Genomic DNA, 18,631 nt, shown 5'->3' with positions numbered 1-18,631 from the left:
ATATTATTGTCTCTCTGAAGTTATTGTGCTACCAGGTTGTCACCAGTAGATTATACTGTCGGTATCTCTGTAGACATGTGATAACTGTTCATTTGGTAGATTATATGATGGCCAGGCTCATTTATCTCATAGAGCTGTGGTTAAGTAGACAGGAGTGTCCACTATAGCAACATGGAGCAACTAATAGTTTTATACTGGACATTTAGATTTCACTACTACAATGTTACAAATCCTCAATATCTAATGCTGTACATTTGTACTCATCATATTCCAGTGTTGAAACCTCCTCCGCATATTAATACTGTGTATGTTGTAGTTCATTATAATTACTACAAGCAACTATTCAGTAAATACCATGTTATATCTTCTCAGCAAGTTTATACTATACAATCTATAGTCTGTAACGACTCAATATATTATTTATGCATCCAGTAATCATTATTTTTGATTCACAATTGCTACTAGATGGAGATTACTCAGTGTATTAATGTACATTATCATTGCATATTAAGTCTATCCCCATTTAATTATGGTGTTCTGTAGTTCTTCATTACTACCGGGTGCAATCACTCTGTGTGTAGGTATATGTATATAGATATATACACTGTGCATATACAGTCATCATTATACCATGTGGCAATTACTCAGCATTATACATAATGTAGTAGGTAACATAGTAACATAGTAACATAGTAACATAGTAACAGTAAGTAAGGTTGAAAAAAGACACACGTCCATCGAGTTCAACCTTTTTTTTTTTATTAACTACCTATCTGCCAGTTGATCCAGAGGAAGGCAAAAAACCCATCTGAAGTCTCTCCAATTTGCCTCAGAGGGGGAAAAATTCCTTCCTGACTCCAAAATGGGACCAGTCCCTGGATCAACTTGTACTATGAGCTGTCTCCCATATCCCTGTATTCCCTCACTTGCTAAACATCATCCAACCCCTTCTTATACCTATCTAATGTATCAGCCTGTACCCCTGATTCACTTCCCAGCTCTCCCTGTAACACCCCTTTCCCTCCTCTAATCTCATTGGCTCCCTCCTGTCTGCTGGGAGGAGCTACTGGTGAATAAAGCATCCGACCCTTCCTTGTACCTATCTCATGTATCAGCCTGTACCACTGATTCAGGGAGACAATTCCACATCTTCACAGCTCTCACTGTAACAAACCCCTTCCCAATATTTAGCTGGAACCTCTTTTCTTCTAATCGGAATGGGTGACCTTGTGTCAGCTGGAAAGACCTACTGGTAAATAAATCATTAGAGAGATTATTATATGATCCCCTTATATATTTATACATAGTTATCATATCTCCCCTTAAGCGCCTCTTCTCCAGAGTGAACATCCCCAATTTGGCCAGTCTTTCCTCATAGCTAAGATTTTCCCTTTACCAGCTTAGTTGCCCTTCTCTGTCCCCTCTCTAATACAATAATGTCCTGTTTGAGTGATGGAGACCAAAACTGTAGGGCATATTCTAGATGGGGCCTTACCAGTGCTCTATACAGTGGGACCCCCTCCTCCCGTGACTCTCTGCCCCATTTAATACAAGTCAAGAGCTTATTTGCCCTTGATGCTGCTGACTGGCATTGCTTGCTACAGACAAGTTTATTATCTACAAGGACTCCAAGCTCCGTCTCCATTATGGATTTGCCTAGTGCAGTCCCATTAAGGGTATAAGTGGATATTGTTACATCCCAGGTGCAGGACTTTACATTTATCAACATTGAATCTCATTTGCCACTTAGCTGCCCAGATTGCCAGTTAGTCAAGATCCTGTTGCAAGTGCCACATCCTGGATGGAATTAATTGGGCTGATAGTTTTGTCTCATCTGCAAACACTGATACATTACTTACAATCCCCTCCCCTAAGTCATTAATGAACAAGTTAAATAAAAGTGGCCCCAATACTGAGCCCTGAGGGACCCCACTAAGAACCTTACTCCAAGTAGAGAATGTCCCATTAACAACCACCCTCTGTACCCGATCCTGTAGCCAGTTTCCTATCCACGTGCAAACGACTTCATTAAGCCCAACAGACCTATCATTTTAAATGACAACCATTTCTGTTCTGTGTTTTTAGCTGAAAACTTAATGCCCCAATCAATGCTCTGTAGGGCAGCCCTCAAGGCACTAAAATGAACTTTTCCAAAATTCATGGTTTTTGTTGCCCCAGACATTAAATGATATAACATTATGGTCACTATTACCCAGGGGTTCAATGACTTGCACATTTGCTATAAGTTCTGGCTCATTGCAGATCACTAAATCACTGCATGAGGCAAATCATGAATTATAAATGATGCATATGCAGTTCTACAACATTTCTAAGGCTGATAATGAGTGCAAACACTATACATACATATATAGGTGCGGATTCACCAGCTCATTTACTGGCTGCAACTACTCAACATTTAAATAATCTGCATTCGGCAGTCCATCTTTTTTCTGGGTGTCACTATTAATGATAAAGGTGCACATGAAATCATATTTATAACTAGATTGCAACTACTTAGTGCAACATACGCTCTGCAGTTAACGGGTCAATTCATGACAATTCTCAGTATATACTGTGTATTCTATAGATTAGAATAATTGTCAACAACACACTATATTAATACTGTACATTTGCAGTTCTTCCTTTGTTTCATGATGCAATGGCTTAATATATATATATATATATATATATATATATATATATATATATATATATATATATATATGTATATATATCGTACAGTCTATAAGCAGGCAGGTTACTGGACAATGTGCAGTTAACATGGCAGATATAACTATTCATTAATTTAAGCCATGCATTTTACTATCCATATGTACTATATGTTACTATACATATACATATAATAATACATATATAAATTCTTGGCATATTCCATGCATTCATAGTTCTTGTACCATCTGATTATTATGAAGATTTTATTTCACAACGATCATCCTTAATTCACTTAGTTCACTATTGATGGTTTCTACAGTTCTATTAAATGCATTTTCTTTGTATTAATACTGTATACTTCTTGCAGTTCAGCACTATCATATGTAACTAACCTAACAGAATTATTCATGTTACTCCTGGTTCAGCATCTCTGCAAATCTTCCAACATGGTGCAGGTAACTTTGTGCAGAACAATTCCAATTATGAGTTATGGTCCTGTAAGTAACCATGCAAGGTGTTAATACTGCAGGTTACGACATTACTAAGGGGCATTGTAAAACTCTGATAAAATAGTTCACATGAACTTAGGCTTGTGACAGTAAATTTACACTAATAAAGTATCTCTATTGTGTATTGCTCTTCTACATTGTGTTAGATCTGATGTTTATTACACTACCCTACTAATATAGGGGGTTGACATTACCTGACTGATCCTGCACATGTTACAGCTAATCCTCTAAACCATTTTCTTTTCTTTTACAGTAGTAAATGAGTAAGCTCATTCTGAATGGTGCTGTAGAATAGTAAGTTATTTATCAGTATACCAGTAATGAGGATAAACTTCAATACCTGTACTATGTGTATAAGATCTTTTTACCTTTCAGCAGATTGATACTTAAGTACACAATGCTGTCTTGTCTAGTACTTTACACTGCATAATCTTACCAAGATGTTATTCAGTATAATAATAATAATAATATGGAAGGGTTCAACATCCCTGCTAGTAATAAGGAGCATCACAATACATAAGTATTTTGGTTACAGAGTGATGAGTATTTATTCAACCACAAAAATCTATGGACTGGTTGTTCTCAGTAGGCAATGGTGTAGTTATGTACTGTAGGTTCTACTGTCCTTTTCTACAGTAAAAGATTACTGCAAGTACTAACTGGTCTTATTCTAATTGTACTATTGATATTATGATACAGTATAATTATTACTGTGGGGTGTTATAGCCATGTTAGTATCTTAGTGGTTGTATAATTTAACTACTACAGGTATTTCCCTCCCTAATATGTATAATGCTTGGGTTTGTCCCATGTGAAGTACAGGAAAAGGGAAAATCAAATGATACTTACGGAGATTTCCGTTACCTGTACTGAAGTTTGGCAGTGGGAATAAATTTCCCGGCCCTAGTGGGGAGAGCTCTCTAGTTACAGCAAAATAAGGATATGGGAGCGGTGGGGGCTGGGATTCTAATTTATTGCTATGTCACATGACTAGGGATTAACCCATTAGTACCCACTGCCATGCAGTACAGGAAACAAAAATCTCGGTAAGTATGATTTGATTTTCCATTTCCCACCATAATGTGCTAACATTTAACTCTCCTAACTGCCTCCCCACCAAACATGTACCTACCAAGTCTTGTAAACACTAGTCGTGTCACATCTCTCTCTTCTCTCTAATATCTCAGCCACCTCTTCTCCTAATTTAACTACTATAGTTGTTTTGCCACTGTCCTTAGTGAGGTTTTTCCTGCCAAAACTCAATGCACTAGACCCAAACCACTTCAACCGTGACATACTGCTCATACAAAAGCTCCAAAGACATTCACGTGCACTTGAGCGTCGCTGGTACAAATCCCACTCAGAATGAGACTTTTGGAGCTACAAATCTGCCCTGCGCTCCTTTAACACCAGCCTCTTCCAAGCCAAACAAACTTACTTTACTTCACTCATTAACTCCCTTTCCAAAAAACCTCTGCAACTTTTCTCTACTTTTAACACTCTTTGTTCCACTTCCCCACCCCCTCCATTTGCATCTGTCTCTACTCAAGATATTGGGGAGCACTTTATAAAGAAAATCATGAGAAGTGACATTACAACACTACTAAACCCCCCTAGACAATCACCACCCGCTGTCCATACTCCCCAATCTCTTCTGTGCTCCTTCTCCTCTGTGACTTATGATGAAGTCTCAATACTATTAGTTTACTCTCACCTTACTACCTGCCCACTTGATCCCATTCCTTCCAAACCTCACAATGCCAATCCCTGTCTAATTAAAGCCTAAACTCACCTATTTAAGTCTCAACTGGAATCTTTTCTTCTAAGCTAAAATGTGCACTTGTTACCCCCATTCTGAAAAAAAAATTTCTTGATGTCAGATGTATCCTCGTATAGTCCTCCAGGGATATAAGATTCTCCCCACAATGAGTAAGTCCCTCTTGGATTTAAATAATTACTTACTCAAATCGAGCCTGGAACCCAAAGTTCCCCCTGGGCCTGACTTGAACCAATCAGATTCACTCAGAAAGTTAACCAGCCAGCTTTATTTGAGGTATACATTAATACAGAATATTACAATACAAAGTATTAAATAAATGCTCATATGTCCTGAAAGCTCGTGAGGATATTGGGGGACATTAGTAACATAACATACAACCATTTAACCATTTCTTCCCTCATGGGGCTGATCCTGTGACATCCAATCATTGTCCTTTGTTTAACATAATTGTGCCTTTCTGTCCATCTGTCCGTATAAGCCTTTGTAAGCTTAGTATAGTAACCAGATAAGTCCATGTGCTGCGCTACTACAGTGAGTGTCCAGAATGGTATGTGAGCAGTGGCTGAGACTATATGTGTCTTTCCTAACCTTGCACTAAGAATTCTTCTGATTTGAGGCAACAGATATATTCCCTGTTCTTAGTAGAAAAGCCTCTAACCTTGAAGTTTAACACAGCTGTTCTGTGGTAGTGTCCTGTTCTATAATTATTGTAGTTCATACATAACCCTTATATATAATATCTACACTTTATTCCTCCAATCTCAATAACCTCTGACCTATCTCTCTGATACCTTTCAACTCTGAACTGCTTCAACACCCAGTCTATAACTGACTGTCAAAAACCTGCTGGACCCCCTACATTCTGGTTTCAGGCAACAACACTCCACTGATGGTGCCTTCATTGACCTACATTTGACACTGTGGATCATCCTCTCCTCCCCCACTGCCTTCATTCTCTTGGCCTGGCCACACATTACTGTCCTGGTTCTCTTCTTGCCTCACTAATCGTTCCTTCAGCGTCTCTTACAATGTAATATCATCTTCTCCCCACTCTTTCTGTTGTGGTTCCTCAAGGGCTTATCCTTGGCCCCTTTATTATTCTCTCTCTATACTTCCTCTCTTGAAAAATTAACTCATATGGTTTCTAATCCCACCTCTATGCTGCTTATACTCGGATCGTTTCCCCTCTCATGATCTCAACCCAAAGCATAACTCTCTACCTGCCTGTCTGCTATCTCTACTTATAAGTCACAATGCTAAATAAAAACTTTCTGAAACTGAAATTTTTCTTTGTCCCCAAACTAAAACACATAACATCCTAGAAGTATCTATCATAGTTAACAATTCCACTATCGCCCCAGGCCTGATGACTTGGGGTAATACTAGTTCTTTACTCCTCATATCCAGTCACTTTCACCTAAGGAACATATCCAAAATATGATAATTTATCAACCACAATACTGCCAAAATTCTTATTTATTCTCTCATAAGATCATGTCTAGATGACACTAACTTTCTATTAATTGGCCTTTCCCATCAGAGACACCTCTCCAGTCCATAATAAATATTGCCCCCAGGCTTATACACCTCACCAAGTGTTCCTCTACCATGCCACTTTGCCAATCCCTGCTTATGACCCTGTTCAAAGCAGTTACCTCTGCCCACCCTACATCTCTGAAGTTATCTCTAGATACTCACCCAACTGCTTACTATGCTCCTCTAGTGACCTGCTCCTCAACTCTTCTCTCATTACCTCCTCACATACTCGCATTCAACTTTGAAAGGGCTGCACCCCTCCTGGATACTCTCCCTTGCTCTGTCCAACTTTCTCCACCCTTTCTGCTTTCAAAAGATCGCTTACAACACACTTATTTAGAGAAGCCTACCCTAATTCTGTTTAGCTACTAAATGCAATACCATATGCTACACCTCTCACCTGCTTATTTCTGATCTTGCCCTCTCCCACACTTTGTGATTTTTGAATCCCTACAAGGTTGGAACTTTGTACTCCCTTTTCATATGTTTTGGGGAGACAGGCGGTGGGCCTACTCCTGGTTAGTTAGGGAAACTGACCTGTATTAGTTTATTTTGAACTGTTTGTGTTGTTTTACTGCAAGTGAAAATAAACTGCCAGAAAGAGACTACCCTCTTATGAGTTGTAATTTTGCCGTGGGCTGGTAATTTATTTATTTTTTGAGAGATAAAAACATAATGAAAATTCTGAGGTTATGTCATTGTGGGGTTTAAAATATTGGAATAATAATGTAATTAATTTTTTGTATATTCTTGTGACTCTGCATCCTTGCTCTTGGATGGTGTTCTTTTATCTTTTGATTAGCTGTTTTGATTGGTCTAGTTTGACAGCTCTACACCTCACTACAGCAAATCGCTTCTCAACCTTATGGCTCAAACCAGATGAACGCCTGGGTCATTGGGTACCTGGAGACACAACCCCTTGGCCTTTGGCCCATTGCTGCTATGGGGGAGTTGGGGGTGTCACAATGAATGTGTCACAATGAATGCAGAAGATGGTGAAGTTCCTGCCTATGTCTGGATAAAGAATTAGGTGGTGGAGCTTTTGAGTCTTGAGTGGAATTTGATGTACATCATGAAGGTCTCAAAGAGTAAGGTGATATAGGCTTATCTGAAGAGAGGGATATACAATGTCACATTTGTAGGTAAAGCTGTTTACCTTAGCTTTTTGAACATTTTGATGGATAATCTGGCAGATCAACATTTGTGTTGTTTTAAGGCAAGTCCACATTTTGCTCAGGAAATAACTGTTATTGTGGTACAGAATTATGGAACCTTTTGTGCCTTTCAATGAAATTGAAGCAGTCATTGGTCGTTCCTATAAGAAGCTTGGATTGGGTTAATTGTTAAGATCTTGAATGAACATGGAATTTGGATTAGTAAAAACAGATTTAAGTCGGTCTTTAAAAAAGTATTTTTTCCTTCAGCAAGATTTTGGGCAGTTAACATTGACGGTTTCTTTAATGGAATTCCAGAATTGTGTTGAATATGCAGACAGTAGGGTCATGTAGTGCATGGTTGTAAACTGTGCCAAAACTGTAAATCTGGACATGAACTGAAAGATTGTTCACTGTCAAAAGGGCTAATATTTGTTTTTCTTTACTTCTGTAAACAAGATAAGCCTAGTTATACCATTTAACTATGTTTAAATTTCTTTCTCTCTCTCTAGTCTTCTCCCTATAGCCTCTGCACTCACATCAACATCAACCATCCTGAGATTTGAATCTTTTCTTCACTACTTCCATCGCTCTCTCTCTCAATCTAAACACATTGTCTTACATTGTCACCATCACTTTCAAATCTATATTACACCTTGTGGCACTTTCCTGATTACTGTTACTTGCAGCTGGGGACATCTCCCCAAACCCTGGTCCCACTCTCTCATCATTCCTATACTCACCAACTCTCACACACAGTTGTGGTCTTAGAGCTTTTCCAGTCTCTGAGACCTTATACACTTCTAATCCTGCAAATCTTATTCACATAAAGCCAACAGCCTCTCTGCCTTTCTCATGTGCCTCTGGAATGTACCATCAATGTACAATAAACTCACAGCAGTCTGTGATCTCTATATCCAAATCTCCTCACCTTCTGACTATCACTGAAACATGGTTCTCTCCCACCGACACTGCTTCACCTGCTGCCTCTGCTATGGGGGCTTCTCATTTAGTCACATCCTTATATGGGGAAATTGTCACAACGATGGGGTTGGATTTCTTCTCTCTCCTAAATGTAGGAATTCAAACTATAACCACAGCAGCTTCTCTTTCTTTCACTTCATTTGAAGTCCACAGCAAACGTTTGTTTTCTCCAATCTCTCTGTATGTCATATAGTTACACAGTTACATAGTTAAATCGGGTTGAAAAAAGCCAAAGTCCATCAAGTCCAACCCCTCCAAAGTAAAACCCAGTCCCATACACACAGCCCTCCCTACTGTCACATAAATGATATATCCCCATATCTATACTAACTATAGAGTTTAGTATCACAATAGCCTTTGTATTATGTCTGTCCAAGAAATCATCCAAGTCCCTCTTATAGTCATTAACTGAATCATCACCCGGCAGTGCATTCCCCAACCTCACTGTCCTCACTATGATGAACCCCCTACTCTGTTCCTTTAAATGAAACTTCTTTTCCTCTAGTCTGAAGGGGAGGCCTCTGGTACGTGATTCTCTTTATGGGTAAAAAGGTCCCCTGCTATTTGTCTATAATGTCCTCTAATGTACTTGTAAAGTCTAATCATGTCCCCTCACAAGCGCCTTTTTTCCCCCAGAGAAAACAACCCCAACCTTGTCAGTCTCCCCTCATAATTTAACTCTTCCCTCCCTCTAACCAGTTTAGTTGCACTTAGTCTCTGCACTCTCTCCAGCTCATTTATATCCCTCTTAAGGACTGGAGTCCAAAACTGCCCCCATACTCCAGATGAGGCCTCACCAGGGACCTATAAAGAGACACAATTATGTTTCATCCCTTGAGTTAATGCCGTTTTTTATACAAGAACTTTATTTGCTTTAGTAGCCACAGAATGACACTGCCCAGAATTAGACAACGTGTTATCTACAAAGACCCCAAGATCCTTCTCATTTAAGGAAACTCCCAACACACTGCCATTTAGTGTAGAACTTGCATTTATATTATTTTTGCCAAAGTGCATAACCTGCATTTATCAACATTGAACCTCATTTTCCAGTTTGCTGCCCAGTTTCGCCTGGTCCCTACTCTAATTTGTTAGATAACATTGCTGTTTGGTTTCTATATTTTCTCTCACATTTCGCTCTCATTTTAGGTGACTTCAGTATTCCCATTGACAACTCTGCTTCTCCTACCACCATAAAAAATTAATTTGGTCTCTCTGTTACTCTCCTGCTCACATAGAGGGTCTGCTACTCGTTCCACCCATCCACCCTACCCTAACTCTCACTACATGCCTCTCTGACATCACGTATTTAATTTCAGATAACACTCTTACCTGCGCTATCACAACCATCTCTCTCCACCACACACACAGAAACTTTAACACATTTGATCCACAACAATTGTCAACAGAAGCTGCACAGTCAGTCTTTCACATTAACAACCTTTCCTGTCCAAACAGGGCATCTTCTTTCTAAAACAATGTTCTTTCCACAGCTCTTGACTCCTTTGCTCCTTCAAACACCCATTACAGTTGGCCAGCTTAACCAAACCATGGCACACTAGTTTAACTTGGTACCTTAGAAGATGTAGTAGAGGGAGGGCAGACCCAACGATGGCTACATTTTAGCAGATCTCCAGACTAGAGGCTTGAATCGTGTGCCATCACAACCTACCAGCACACAAAAAGCATCTACAAACAGGTCTTTTATTACGGGGATAGAGAGCGTAAAAGATATATTCCATCAATCGATTTATCCCTCTCCTGCAACACCCAAAGACATTGCATCCATCTTGTGGACCCAGACCGGATCACAAAACACAATACAGGTCGGTGCAGGTCGGTGCAGGGGACCCCACTGAACCGCAAGACCTGGGAAGGCAAGAGGGGAAGAGAAAGGGGACTGCAATCCGGCCACGGGAGGGTGAAACAAGCAGCTGCTAGGGGGACACAAAATGAAGGCCAAGAGGTCCCACGTGACACAAGCCGCACCGCATAATAACAAATGTGTGAACCTACACTAGGCTAGATATAACAAAAAGAGCCTGGCCAACTAGGAGAACAGTTGCCAACCACCTGACTGACTATGCCTTTGAAACCTGGTGCATTCATTTCACATAGTTAGACTAGCATGATATTTAAAGGGATAAATACCGGTATATACACTGTCGCATAAACATGTGACCAACTAGCACACACAGGGAAATACCACACTTGTAAAAAGGGTTTACTCAGGAGTTTATTTCAGATATACAACAAGCGGTAGATCAGGAACACGGAATTAGCATGTGAAATCCCCAAGTCCAAAACACTCCTGGTCCGAGATGCCCACGCCCTCCAGGCAAATCCAAACACAAAGTCAGGGAGTTCCTTTGGGCAATTTCAAAGGGGTAAGGAGCAAAGTGCCTTTGGGTAAATCCACAGAATAACCATAGCTCAAGGGGATCCAGGAATAAACAGTCCTCTGGGAGGTAGGGAAATCCAAACTGTTGGAGGGAGTCTTCCTGCCTCAGCTAGGATAAACTCAAAGGAACCGCAGAGGAGGGTGCCCTGCCGCAGCCATGTTACACCCCAGACGAACAACAACAACTCTCTAGCCCTCCCCTCTGGTATATCTGGCCTTTTCCCCACCCCCCCTAGGGTTGATTGGCTGGGAGGTCGGCCCTGCTTCTGGTTAACCCCACCCAAGCAGGTCTGATTGGCAGGGGCCCTGCTGCATCATTAGGGGAGGGGGAAATACCTTGGAGGGGTTTGTCCAGGTCTTCTGGAGGGCTATCCTAGGAGCTTGTTTTGTTTTAAGCTTTTTGGCGGGAAAGTAGAACAAAGAAAAAACACCATCTTGGATTGTATGTGTACTAGTCAGTTAGCTATGGATAAAAAGGGACCAGTAGAAGGGGGTTTTGGTCACACTCAGTATTTGTCACACTTCTCCCCCCCCCCCAGAGTAAGTGCATTGCCGGGGATCCCCTTTGTAGGGTGATTCCCGGCTGCACTTTGAAGGCCCCACTGGCTCAGTGAAATCTTTGGGTGACATAGTTGTTTCTCTCAGTCCATATTCTTCTTTGTGTTGGGAGCCATTTGCATGGAGATTGAGGAGCCTTATTGCTACTTTGGATGCAAATTCCACCTTAACTTGACGCCCACACAAAGTCCGTTTATTTAGTTCTTGAACTGCTTCAGCAGCATCTCTGTGGTGTTCAAATTCTACAAATGTGAAACCCGGGGGGCTCCTGGCCACCCACACACGTAATGGGCCATAATATCCAAATGCCTGCTCCAATATAGTCTTATGGCCATGCTTGCCAAGGTTTCCAATGTAGACTTTGCAGTTTGGAGAATTGGGGACTTTGTGTCTGTTACTATGAATTGGAGTGGGGGTTATAGGTTTTGTTTGATGTTCCAGTCTTGTCTGTAGAACACCCCTGTGTCCTCTCCTAGGTGCACAGTTGTTCCCCCACCTTTTTGGGGCACACAAGTTGACTGCTGACACTCTAAATTCTTTTAGGTCTGATGCATCAATGTTCACTTGTTGCTTCCTGTAGATATGGGGACCAGTCTCTTGGGCATCCTGCACTTGACACTCAGTGACCCCCTGTGATACAATATTTGCAGATTTGGCAGGTGGCAGTCTTATTGGGGTCAGGTTAGGGAGTCTGCGTGGGCATGTTGCCTGTAAGTGAGTAGTACAACCACAAATAAAACAGGCCCAAAGAATCTGAATCGGTTTAGAATCTGGAAGGGCCCTGACTGTCACATGGCTGGCATGTAGAGCATGGGTATGATCAGCCTCACAGGAGTGGTTTGTAGGACTCAGGGGTAGGGTAAGTGTTTGGGACTGGACACGATTCTCCAGGTACTCATCTGCTAACTGGGTGGCCTCCTCCAAGGTACCAGGCTTACGGTCCCCAACCCATTGTCGCACTTCAAGGGAGCAGTTTTTGAAGAATTGTTCTTTTAGCATCAACTAGGGAATTAACTTTATCCAGTTGCGGAAATCCCTCTGCAACTTATTTCCGTAATCCTGGTGAGTTTCTTGGGAGGCTTAACGCTTAAAGCTCTTCTTTAGGAGTCAGGAGTGATGGCTTAGCTGGCAAGAAGAATCTGACGCACTTTCCAATAATTTGCTCGCTGGGGGTATGGAATTTCCAAATAGACTTCACTAGCTTTACCAGTGAGCTTACCACATAAACCTTCAAAGGAGCGAAGGAAGCTGTTTATACTCTGTTTAGTTCCATTAAATGAATGGATTGCAGCATGAGTCAGTTTTACCACTGGCTGCCGTCCCATGGGTGGCCCCGCTGTGGGCCCAGAGCTTCAGCTCCCAGGTTGACTTCCTTGTAGAATTAAACGCCATACCTCTAGCCGTTCTGCTGGGGTCAGCCCTTGACCAATAGCAGCAAGGTGTTTCTGAAACAAGGTAACGATGTTGTCCTCACTTTCCCCAGCTGCATCTTGGTGCAAATTATAGTTTTCTTTTCCCTCCTCAGGGGTTTCTGGGTCACCATGGGCATCACATTCCGGTGCAGGTAGAGCATGGGGCTTTCTCACTGTGTCAATACCCCATGTGTGGCAGAGCCTTTGTAGCGTTGGTAGCCTGAGCTCAGTAATCTCCTGAGCTGTAAGGTTTGCGAAGTTCCCTGATGTGCTAGTTTCTAGTGATGCGCGAATTTATTCGCCAGGCGCAAACTTGCGGCAAATTCCCGCGATTCACAGTGAATAAATGGGGCCAGTAGAAGGGGGTTTTGGTCACACTCAGTATTTGTCACATTAGGCACAAACCTAATGTGAGTAGAATGTTTTAACTCAAATGCTATGAATTGTGCCACAAACCAAAAAGCCCTATATAGCAACCTCCCCTTCCTCTTAAAAGGACAGTACATAAGTCACCTGACACTCTGCCAGAGAATACAGATAATATACCAATATACCAACTAACCTGCATATTTGTAACTGCGCTGCACTACAAGAGGAAAATAAAATGAATAAGGTTATATGTGTAGGGACCTATAGGGTCTATTAGGCTCCTATAGAGTTAATCCCCTACCTTTGCTTAAGTTCTCTTTTCCCTTGTTATTGGGCCTAGCCCTTCTAACTGGTAAAGTGTAACAACTACACCTATTGGACAAAGAGTGTAATGACACTCCCCTGCCACACTGCTATATAGTGCTGTGTAGGGAGTGGCCTCTTCCTCTTTGGCTCCTGGTGTCTGTGCTGCTGGTGTTTCCCATTGAGCCTGGGATCACCAAGGCCCCAGTAAGCCATTTACCCCAAAGGGACCTGTATCTTTGGTGCTGAAGTCGGGAACCACGCAATCCCATGAACGAGGATTAGCTATCATTAGGGCAGATCTGTAATAGTCTCTCTAGGAGAGAGAGATAGCCAGATTAAGGTAGCATGAGCAGTTCTGTGCTCCAACAAGGAGAATAGCAAGGAGAATAGCAAGGAGAATAGCAAGGAGAATAGCAGGGAGTAGCCTCCCAAAGGCTTTTAAGGTGCCTTTAGTGTAGGGAACTCAGTGATAGGGAATTCAGTTTAGCAGAGCACTGCCTGACCCCTACTTGATCGATCCTGTTTCACATTGGTCGCTGGTCTTTGAGAGTGAGAGATTCTTCCTACTGTTTGACTTGAGGAGTGACATCTGTACATGCTGCATCATCATCATCATCATCTGCTATCCTTCCTCCTCTGTGATATGCTAAATCCTGCTACAGCTCCTGCGTGAGTAAACCTGTGGTCAATTGCCTTTGCATATTGTTGTGCTAATAAACCATCTCACTTGTTTTACTATCTAAGAACCTCCTGGCGTCCATTATTCTATTTTCACTCTAATTAGCCTGTGGGTTGTAGTTTTACACCATCTTAAAGGGGAAGCTTCCATTTAGCGAAGGCTCCGCCCTGAGCGTAGTTTCACAGTGTAACCCATGCTCATACACTAGCTGGACACCCTTAACCCCTAATTGGCGGGATAGGCCAAGAAAGCGTTACATATGCTTTAAAAAGACACCTCCCCTTCTTACAAGTATAACCTACAAAATTATTGACACAAACCACCATAAGAGGGCAACACAAGCTGTTGTTATTCAGTCTCTTGTTAAAGTAAAGGAAACCTACTCAATTGAGCTACACAAATATCTGATCCAATCGACTGCATACAGCCTGCACCTCGACACAACTACACATCAAAGACTGTGCAATATAAAGGAATTACAACACCAGTTTGCACTCTTGAATCACAACAAAAAGAATAAAAGCGCTTCACTACATAGAAAACATATAAACTAAAAAACTGCACTCAAAACAGCAACTCCTTCCAATCATAATGGAACCAAAGTGAAGTAAACATTTCCCACTGCATTAAAGGAGGAGACAAAAAGAAAAAATATCCTTGACTACTACCTACTTTGAAAATGCCTGTATTAAATATCCATACTCACGAGGATTAATTTCCTATCTATATCGTCTCCTGCTAGATATGGACTCCCAGGTCCCCTTGTCATATACGACGGCTTGGGATAAAGATCTCAATGTTACCATTGACAAGGAAACCTGGGACAAGATATGGGAAACTACAGCCCACTGTTCCAGAAATGTCTCGTTACTAGAAACTGCCTATAAAGTCCTTACTCGATGGTACATGGTCCCAACTCGTTTACATAAAATTAATCCTCAACTTAGCCAGGATTGTTTTAGGGGCTGTGGACAGAGTGGGACCGTCATGCATATTTGGTGGACCTGTCCACATGTTCATAGATTCTGGATTCGGATCTATACTATTATATATTCAGTGACACGGGTTAATCTTAAGAAAGATCCGATTCAGGCTTTATTGAACCAGAAGATCTCCAATGTTCATAGTAATACAAAGTCCCTAATTACTTTTATGTTCCTTGCTGCGAAAATTACAATAGCCAAACATTGGAAATCGTCTCAGATCCCAATACTGCATTTTAAAGAGAAACTAAATTGGATCATGGTCAATGAAAGGTTAACTAGCATACTTGTGGACAAATATCAAAAATTCAAGGAAATCTGGGAACCATGGTACAGATATTCCTTTCCATTGGCAGCCACCCCTTCTATTCTCTGGTAATCCCCTCTGAATGTATCGTGTTTATAATCATTGGACAGTACCTGGTGTGACCTGAGGTAATGGGCACTTGATACTATTGTTTGGATAAGCATTGGTTATTTTCCTGAGCCGTGAGCCAACGAAAATGAATCCATCTCATCGAGATATTCTACATAGTCAAGGGACCCCGCTGAAGTCGCCAACATCTCTGCTTCACATATACAGTTAAACATACGTCAACTGTACCATGTCATCTAAAGTTAGTACTATCATTGTTGTAGCTCGTCTCTCTCCCACTTCTGACAGAGTGTCTGGAGGGGGGGAGGATGAGCTCGTTTCATTATCTTTCTCTCTTCTCTGTTTTCCTCTGTTTGAAAATACCTGACGACACTGCTTGATTGTAAAACCTTTTTCTTTTCTTGGAAAATCAATAAAAAACTATTGAAAGAAAGGAGGAGACAAAACCCATATGAATGTAAAACAAAAGTGATCCACTTGACTGAACAAAAGAAAACCACAAAATGAACCACATTTACATTACAAACGTCTACTATTCGGCTTCCTTTTACCAAACATAAAAAATACTTCGGCCAAAGAATTAGTCCACAGGAACTACACAAAAAATTAGCGAAACGCTCTTTACAATCTTCAGAGATGTAAAAACCGTTGCTTTTATCGCCAAATTTAGGAAAGGTTTGCGGGTTGGTGCTTTAGAGTAGAAAGACATGCATACCCAATTTGGATTTGGAGGAATGTGTACTTTTCAAAAATATATGGTTTTCTGGGGTGAACATAAATTTTTCTACCTTTGCCCCCCCCAAACTATGTAAATGTGTTGATTTTGCAGCACCTGAAATGAAAGACCATATGGGGGGTCTTCATTTTGGGGCCCCTATATGGCACGTGCTTAGGTACACCTATACATATTGGGCATCAAACTGTTCAGGGGACCCCAGGCTTTCATATTTGTGGTGATTTATATTGATACCTAATAGTATGTGGGACATACGATGCTGCAGGGTGGAAGTTTTAAGGTGATTTTAGAAAATGTCACCAAAATTTCCAAATTGAGGAAGAGTTGTGGCTTGGTACTTTGGAGTAGAAAGACATGCATACCCAATTTGGATTCAGGGGAATGTGTCCTTTCCAAAAATATATGGTTTTCTGGGGTGAATGTACTTTTTTCTACCTTTGCCCCCCCCCCCCCAAACTTTGTAAATGTGTTGATTTTGCAGTACAGAACTAATAGCTCAAATGGGGTGTCTACATTTTGGGGCCCCTAAATACCACATGCTTGGGTACACTTATACATATTGGGCATCAAACTGTTCAGTGGACCCCAGGCTTTCATATTTGGGGTGTTTTACATTGATACCTAATGATGTGTGGGAGATATGATGCTGTAGACTGGAAGCTTTGAGGTCATTTTTCAAAAAATTCACTAATTTTTATAAAACATTATAAATTTAGGAAACAATTGCAACTTGGTAGTTTGGAGTACAAAGATATTTCTACCCATTTTTAATTCACCAGAATCTGCTCTTTCTAGTAATGGGTAGGGGACCAGTTCATGCACCAAATAATTCATAGCCACTTTTGTTGTAATTTGATTTCAAATGCTCTAGCGCACGACATTGTGATTGTTTAGCTCACAAATGTCCCATGTTGGCCAAGGTGCAAAGTACCCCTCATGATCAAGGGAAACCCTAAGTTGGACAATTGAATACTTGACTAATGCTATTAAAGCCATATGGGAAATAGAAAGCCCAGATTAACATATAAATATACACCTTCCAGCTTATGTGTTTACTTTAGTCAGAAAATGCAAATCCTGCATTTTCTGACTAAATTATTTAACCGTTTGATTGGAGGTACATTGGGATATGACTACTGTGTATTATAATTTTTTATCCCCTTTGAATAAGACATCCATGACTTTAATTAGACTTTTAACTACAGTTAGGACTACATGGTTAATTTTGACGTGATCCGACGGGCTGCAACAAAATGGTGTCACAGGGTTGATCCGATGTGACGGTGGGATGCAGTTCAGCGTGCGGCGTCTGCATCTGACTGTCGTGTTGGATCAACACATCCGACATTTCCATTCCTTTCCTTGTTTGCGTTACATGCGATTTGCTGCCGTCGTGTTGTTGCAGTGCGTCGGACCGTGCCAAAAACGCCCATGTAGTCCTACCCTTAGACATCGGTAGAGACCAAAACCAGTCAGACGCCATCGTAGAGGCCACGCGGAGCACGCGCTTACTCCACCCGACAGCCCCACACTGTATTGCCTTGCTGACTGAACAAATACAAACCCATAGACACTGAATGATCCACAGTGGTAGCCACCTCAGCAATAAGTCCAGGGCTGTGTGCACTTGGACTCCTTCATCCTTAGGTGAGTGTCCTTGTTGGGCACATGTTAGTACTGGTCAATGCTTAGCCATTACTGGATACTGGGGCCATTATACCCTCCCCTCAAGCTATGGTCCGGCTTTACTGGGTGACTTCCTATCTTACATAGCCTGTAACATTTCCATTTTTTTGGACTTCATTGGGTATAATTAACCCCTTCTGCCAATGCTGGTCTGGGGCCACTTGTTCACCTGGACACCTAAGGGCATATTTATCAAGGGTCGAATTTTGAATTGAAAAAACTTCGAAATTCGAATTCAAAAAGACCAACCGAAATGAAGTTGAAGTTTTTGTTTTTTTTGGTCGAATAGGTTTGTTTTCAATCGAATAGGTCCATATTCGGACAAATTTGAATTGTACAAATCAAAGTAATAGCGCATTTGATTGAATTCGATTCAAAGTTTTTCCCCCAAAAACTGAGTTTTCAGAGTCCACCAATTTACTCCAAATAGGTTCTAGGAGGTCCCCCATAGGCTAAAACAGCAATTCGGCAGGTTTTAGATGGCAAATT

Source organism: Xenopus laevis, chromosome 5L (assembly GCF_017654675.1).
Source record: "Xenopus laevis strain J_2021 chromosome 5L, Xenopus_laevis_v10.1, whole genome shotgun sequence".
Classification (NCBI taxonomy): Eukaryota; Metazoa; Chordata; class Amphibia; order Anura; family Pipidae; genus Xenopus; species Xenopus laevis.
Note: the sequence above shows the minus strand (reverse complement) of the source record.